This window comes from Apteryx rowi, unplaced genomic scaffold, assembly GCF_003343035.1.
Source record: "Apteryx rowi isolate R43461 unplaced genomic scaffold, aptRow1 scaffold_0, whole genome shotgun sequence".
Taxonomy (NCBI): domain Eukaryota; kingdom Metazoa; phylum Chordata; class Aves; order Apterygiformes; family Apterygidae; genus Apteryx; species Apteryx rowi.
This window is the reverse complement of record NW_020447195.1, coordinates 64,160-71,843: the sequence shown is the minus strand read 5'-3', so window position 1 is coordinate 71,843 and position 7,684 is coordinate 64,160. Positions and strand designations below refer to the sequence as shown.

Genomic DNA, 7,684 nt, shown 5'->3' with positions numbered 1-7,684 from the left:
GCCGCGGAAGGGCCGGCTCCCGAGCCCCGGGCCCCGCTGCCAGCGCCGCCGGCGCCCCGGGCCGCGGGCTACGGCCGCGCTCACCTGAACGGCAGGTACCTCAACAGCTCCAACCGCCGCGGCATGTGGGGCCGCTGTGCGCGTGCGCACTGCGCCGCGGGACGCGCCGCGGAGTCTGCTCATGCGCAGGGGCTGCCCAGGGCTCTGGACTACAAACAAGATGGCGTCCTCCCCGTGAGCCAACGGGAGGCGCCATCTTGGGAGTAGTTCGTTTCGCATCGCCTTCAGCCTGGAGCCCTGCTACCCCGACCCCATCTTCTCCTTCCCCTCTCGGGCTGTAGCGCCCTGCCCGTATGGGAGGCGACCGGCCGCGGCCGTGTGTCACGGGGCTAACGTGGAGGGGCGTTAGGGGAACCTCTCCCACGGGTCCTCCGTGTCGTTGGTGCAGAAACAGCCTCGGCACCGACCCCCGTAACCACCCCGAGCCGGGCAGGGCCCTGGCCCCGGGGCGGGCTCGCGGCCGGTGGCTCCGTCCCTCTCCCGGGGCCGCCCGAGGAACCGGGTGGGTCGTGGCCTGCACTGACGGGGGGCGGCTTTGTGGCAGGAGCCGTGGCCCCTCGCTTTGCTGCCCGTGGCAAAACGCTGCCAGGCGGCCATGGGCAGGGCATGCCCTTACTCGAGCACGAAGGCAGCCCTTAGGTGTATGTAATTTCCTCAGTTTATATTTCCAGATGAAATACATGCATGTGTTTAGTTCACCTCTACACACACAGTTTTTGCTTTTTTACCCTTCCCCGCTCCCCAGCGTCTTTTTCTGGAAAAGTTGAAATGGGCCCAGTCCCTCTGCTCATTGGTGACAATGACAAAGAACTGGGGTCCTGAATGACCCCCAGGTTCGGCAGTGGTGCAGTGGGTGCAACTGTAGCCAGCAGCCTGCATTTTGCATGAGCACTAATAAGAGGGACTGTTTTTTTCCCATATGAGGTTGGGTATTAGATGAAGAGAAAGCACAGCAAGAGCTTAAAACATGCTTGACCAGGACAATGTCAAACCTTAGCTGCTCTTGGCCACAACAGCCGTACAACAAGGTAAAACAGTCATGGAGTCCCTTCATTTCAATGAGAAGACTGCTTTTCAGAGAAACTAGATGTTTCTCTACATCATATTTTTAACAAAGGGATTTGAGAATTTCTGCTATTTGGAGAAATTTCAAGTCCTGCAAATAAAGACAGCCTTTTTTCTTCTCAACTGCAGTCTTTGTTCAGCAACCAGCAGACTCCTCTGGCCCACATTGGAGGTCCCAGTTCACTGTTCCTGGGCAGTCCAGGCCCACTTCTTCCTCACACCGCCCTGTAGTCTCTTCTTTCTCTATTCCTTTCACTCTGATGCAGAGAAATTTTTTAAAAACTCAGAACATCAGAAAACTTCCTTGTCCAGCTCAGTGTGCTGCCCTGTCACCAGTGAAGAACTCACCACTTGCAGTCCCAACTACATGTTTGTCTGGGTACGATCGTAGTTAGAAAGCAAACAAGGTTAGGACTGCAACAGAATAATTTATGCCATTCCAGCAGATCACGGTACCAACACCCCAGTTTAAACCAGCACAGTGAAGTATGGGGATTTCTGCAACCACAGGCATGGGGATAGCTGAGGAGATTGAGACTCAAGAGTTATCAGGGTCAGAGATGGGCTACGCAAACTAACAGTGTGCCCAGAGCACCCTTAGCTGGCGTTCCAAAACCTGCTCCTGAAACAGAGCTCTGGGATTTTTTCAGAGGTAGGTCTTAGGCTAAATAGTTGCTAGTTTGAACAAATTTGCTCATTCCTTTCAACGCACACTGCCAGAACCTTGAACAAATGTGAATGTTTGAGGGAGCTGTAGTTGTTATTCTGCGTTCTACTTATTCACTGCCAAACTCTCTGGTGCCATGTTCTTTTGGGGATGTTATGAAAATTACTAATCTAAATGAACAGTAAGTTCTGTGCAAAACTTGGTGTATGTAATTGCAGTCTTAAGAAAGGAGTGCTTTTGCTATTTCTACCTGTTGCTGCCCCCGCTCGCACACACCTTTCAGGAATGCCTCGGTGAAAATATTTGGCCCCCAGGAGAGTGGCAGCCTCAGCTTCTCTCACCTTACCTTTAGTATCAATCTGCCCCAAACAACTAAAAAAATATAGCTCCCAAACTTAATCCATGTTCTGGTTTCTGGTGCCACCCAGTGGCCCTACTTAAGAAAATCTTAAATACTTTAAGAATGTTAATGAATAGCAATGGGGGATGGTCGGCAAAGAGAAGGGGTTGTATGAAGGTAAACAGTTCCCCAGTATGGTTCCAGTAGAATAAAAAGAGCACTGTAAAGATGTTAGTGAAGGTGAATGCTTTTAAACACAGGAAAAGCTCGAGAAAAGGATCTAGGTAAAGCTTTACAGTATAATATGTTAGGAACTGGTGAGTGGATGCCAATGCTGTCAAGCCTAGAACAGGCACTGACACTGGGATACCAGGCTGCTCCATCTGTCTGGGTGCTCTCGTGAGCCAGAGAAGACACCTGTGCCACCAGGTTTGACTCATGCGGGACAGTCAGAACAAGTTTGATTTATTGTCCTGCTCCAGTGGTGGTGATCAAGCACCATGCTGCCTGACAGGTACCTCCTGACAGCACCAATCATATTTGCATCCATATCCAAATCTGGTATTTCTGATGCTGTTACTTATAACATCTCAGCCTTATATAGTATTACTGATATGGTCCCTAGTACTCCCCTCTAGTTATCTCTGAGGTTCAGCTGTTTTCACTCCCTCTAACACCTGTGAAATCCTGCCATCTCCCACAGTGCTATCTGTTAGTTTTTTCACCTTCTCACACTGTTATCTGACATGTCTAGCAGTTTCTCATATCCTGGCCAGCAGTTTCTCCCATGCTGTCCAGCTAGCTTACCATCAGGCCGGGGCCTTCTCATTTGTCAGCAGTCCTGGCAGTCCCCACTTGAAGGTCAGAAGGAGCAGCCCTAGCCAGGAGCTCGCCTCCAGTGGTGCCCCGCCACGAGCTGCACATGTACCCCACGCAACGTGTGCAGAGTGCGAGTAGCTGCAGGCTGACCTCACATCCTGGTGCCACCATGACCCATTAAAGGCAATACAGTGAGTACACAGTGAAGCGTTTTGTATAATTAATGCCCCTGTAAGAGTAACAGTCCACATAGACAAGTCCAGTTCTTTGCCCTTACTAGCCACATGATACTTTCCCAGGTTGTGCGATGTTGACAGCAAGCTGGAGAATGTTCATTGCCTTGATGGTGCCTGCTGCTAGAGTGAGCCCAGTTCTTGCCTGGAGACTCAAGTCTCTGAGCTGGACTAGATCTGGTCTTACCCTGCAGATCCGGACAATCCACCTTGGTGGTCCACTCTATGGTTGATCCCAGCACTGAAGGCCAAGTTAATCTGCTCCCTAGTTACTGAGAGTCAGGTTCACTTCAGTGCTGTGGTGTTGCACACTCATTCACAAGTCTGTAAGCAGTTAGTGTTCCATTTTTCCAGCCAATACTGGTGCTATCCTAGCAACACACCCATTTGGTGCACTGTTATCTGTCTTTTCCATGATTATAAACTGAAGCTCAGGGGACTGTGGGGACCACCCCTCCCATAGGTTTCCCAATTCAATCCCAGCTCCCTTCCCTTCTTTTAACAGGCTACCAAAAAGAAACTGGTATCCAAGATGAGTACACACTTATCAGTGAGTAGCAAGGGCCAGCTGCTCCCTGAGGAATTGGGGAGCTGGGAGACAAGCACAGTAACACAGCCAGCAGGTCCAGCAAGGCAGGGGCCTCCCCAGCCAAGGCCCTGTCCCCCGTCACCAAAGATAGTAGCCAGGTTCAGCCAAGAGCCCAGATCATCAGACAAGCATGTGGTGATAAGGGAGGTTCAAGGTCAAGCTAGGAAATCAGTCTGCAGGTCAGAGTCAAGTCTGGTGAGGATAACCAACATTAGACACAGCCCAGTGACTGGGCAAGTCCATAATGATGAGATAGGTACAAGGTCAAGCTGGGAAGCCAGTCTGCAGGTCAGGATCAATGTGGTCTATGGCCAGGAGCAGGAACAGGTGAGCTAGAGACTCGTGCTCTTGCATCACAGCTCAAGCAAGGACTGAAGGCTGAGCTTAAATGAGACTCCCAGGCCCAATGGCAGAGTTGTGGGTGGAGGCATCTGAGGCAGATGAGCAGACTGAGAAATATCCAAAATAACCACATTAAAGCTATACATGTACACATATAATTATGCATATACATTATATATACAGCATGAACTGATGTGCTATAAATATACAATGAACTGAATGCATAGTCCTGGAGGTTGGGTGGTTTGGTTTGGAGCTTCAGATTGGATATATGCTTAATGTGTGGAAAATAATTAGCCAATTAAAATGTGAATGATAGAAGACAATGAATAAGAAAATGCATGGTGCAGTATAGAAAGGAACTGATGAAATGTTTATAAAAGCAAACAGCACAATATTTGCTTGTCTACCTAACAGAGAAAAGTATGTGACAAATCTAGCATCAAATCAAACTGTGCAGAAATACTTCAGTTTCTTATGGGGTTAGGAGCTGACTCTGAAGCAGACATTTATGGTCAGTGGCTGCTTTGGGCACACAGGGTGAGTTAGGGCTCCCAAGTTTTCTGCAGAGCTGGGTGCTAAGAGTGGGCAATGGGAGAAGCAGACCCTGGGAGGAGCAGCTCGACACAGACATAAACTTTTAAAAAAAGTATTCATGAGGCTTCAGTTTAAGATGACCCCCATGTCTCTGTTCACTATCTAAATAGCGCAGAGGTTCATGCAGAAGGAAAACTTAAAGGTTTTCTAGAAGACAGCTGAAGTCTGCATTGCTGTTTAGTACAGAACAGCTTAAGGATATTCCAATGCTAAGGTTTTTCTTTATGGAGAATGAGTCATCCAGAAGATTTGCTTCAAACTGAAGTTAGTAGAAGAGATTGTAAGACTGATAATAAGATGAAATTGCTAGAACGAGATCATATTCACTTGTGAGTTCTAGACTAAACATAAAATTAGTCACTACATACTTATGTAACTGTAGCATAAAATGCCCTTGAAATGAGAAGAATGGGGCATGACAAATGATACTACTTTTTTTAAAGGTCTCTGAAGGATTTGGGGAACTGCAGGAGTTATCACTACTGAAGTTTGAGTGGGCCTAATGCATACTTGCGCTTGATTATCATTACATATCAAAGTTTAGTTTCCATATACATTCCAGTTGCCGAATACCCCATTTCTCACTTGGTGTAGCGTGAGACTATTGACCTGCGCCCCTATGGGCCATTGAGCTCCACCACTAGTCCCATACCCTGTAAGACAATGGTGGTGCAAATGCCACCAAACAGTCCAGCTGCCTGGGTGAAGTGGTCCAGGGAGGATCTTTGGTGTGGCTGGAGGGCACAGGTGTCTGGCGCTTCTCTGATACCGTGGGTGACATGAGAATCAACATGTTGAAACCACAAGTTGGAATTCAGACATTTCTTGGCCTCCTGCTTCCTTAAGTCCTGACCCCACAAAGGTTTCCTGTGTATTGTCCAGTTGTCTGCTTGCCACTTACTAACCCATATGGTTAATTGCTTATACACTGCCCATGAGTCAATATATAGGTATAACTTGGGAGTGGGAGTCTCCTCTAGTATCATGAATACAGCCATTAGTTCTGCACACTGACTGCTACCCCCCTTGCCTTGGCAGGTCAAAGAGATTTGCTTAGTGGGATTAAAGGCAGCAGCCTTCCACCACTTCTCCTCCTTAATGTATTTCACTGGTCCATCTGTGAACCAGGGACACTTACTGCTCGCGGTGAGCTGTTCGTATGATGGGGCTTCCTGAGACCAGGCAGGAGATAGCAGCTCCATATTAGTTTGAATCACATCTTTCAAGCCTACCTGGGCTATTTTTTCCTGCAAGGCACTGATTTTGTGAGTACCTGGCTTTGCCCATGTGGAAATATACCATTTCCATTTTACCATGCTGGATTGTTGGGCTTTTCTGATTCTGTAGCTTATATCATTGGACAAGACCCATTGCAATATAGGCAAGCCAAAGATTAGAGTAACACTCTCCCCTCCAGTTACTCATTCGCTTTCTACCAAAGCCCAATATGCAGCCAGTAATTGTTTTCAAAAGGCACCTAGTCCTGTGCGGCAGGAGAGAGATGGCATGAGCAAAAACCTAGTGGGTTTCATCTCCCTTCACCTCTTTGCCACAAATTCCTATGTGCATTGTCACCTGAAACTAGGACTCCCTGTTCAAAAAGTTTGTGAGGTTGCCTGGGACCTAATGCAATAATATATGAAACAGCATGTTTAGACTGTTCAAAAGCTTCTCCTCATACAAACTGATTCTTCTTTTTTGCTACCTTATGCAGGGGTCTTAAAATCTGTTCTAAATGTGGGATAACTGATGCCCTAGAAGTCCCACAAAGTGCCGCGCATCAGCTTTATTTTGTGGCTCAGCTATATGAAGTTTCGTCTGTTTTGCAGCTTCAGGCATGATCCAGCCAGGCTCTTGCCAGATGATGCCTAAAATCTTTACTTCAGTTGCTGGCCCTTGTACTTTCTGTGGATTAATTCCCCAGACGTGCTCTCTCCTAGTGCCTGGGATTCTATTCAGTGCCTCTCCGACATCCTGTTGAGTAGGTCCAGTCAGCAGGATGTTGCCAAGGTAATGAGAGAGCTCATATATTTGGGGATAAATTACACTCCCTCAAGTGCTGAGCCACAATTCTGTGATAAATTGTAGGGCTGTGCAGGTATCCCTGAGGCAGCACTGTAAACATACACTGCCGACCTTCCCAGGAAAAGGCAAACTGTTCCTGCCTCTCTTTAGTAATAGGGATGCTGAAGAAGGCAATTGCTAAGTATGTATCACAGCTGTATTCAGAAGCCGATCATCTACCATGCCAGGATCCATTTGGTTTCTTTACAGGCCAATGAGGTCTGTTAAGAGGTGAATGTGTCCACCGGATAACCCCTACTTCTAGCAACTGTTCAATGGTCTGAGAGGTTTCAGCATGCCCCCAAGCAGGGTATTGCTTTGCTGCCATAGGCTTGGGGTGGGGAGGAATAGCACAACAGGATTGTCCACAATTCTCTTGTCCACAAGTGCCCAGGCCCGGACTGATTGGACACCAAAGGAATATTTTCCCCCAGTGGTATTAGAAGTCTTCCCTGCTAACAAATTGTGGCCTATGACATATTCATGCACTTTCATAATCCACCCTTGAACTGGAAATGGGTGAGAGTTTTCTAGCTGCAAGGTTAGAAAAGCTTCTTGAATCAGCTGTGCCACCTCCTCCCCTCCCAAGCATATTAATATTGATCACTCTGTTCTTGGGGAAATGCGATGGATTTCTGAGAATTAGGGTTATTTCTGCCCCAGTTTCTAGAAAAGCCCTGATCCATTGCTTATTATGCCGGCTCCAGTGTATTACACAGGGGCGAGTGTCCCCCCAGCTTGTTCCCATTATTAGCCTTGCTGGAGAGCAACTATCTGTTTCCAAGTCTTGTTCCCAATGTGGCAGGTCAGCATGGGGGGGCAATTAAAGGAGACATATCTTCAGTGTCAGCACAGGGGGGTGCGGGCAGGACCAATGGCCCAAACTCCTCCTCTGCCCCTTCCCCTTT

At 48.0% G+C, this 7,684-nt stretch overlaps 1 protein-coding gene across 2 annotated transcripts in view; it reads right to left on the bottom strand.

Moving 5' to 3' along the window:
- NDRG3 (NDRG family member 3) overlaps positions 1-161 on the bottom strand; it is a 68,649-nt gene extending 68,488 nt beyond the window's left edge. For both annotated transcript variants that reach the window (XM_026056300.1, XM_026056308.1), the window contains exon 1: positions 85-161. The gene's annotated coding sequence lies outside the window, so the exon portion shown is untranslated. The remainder of the gene's footprint in view (positions 1-84) is intronic.
- Between the last annotated feature and the right edge of the window lie 7,523 nt (positions 162-7,684).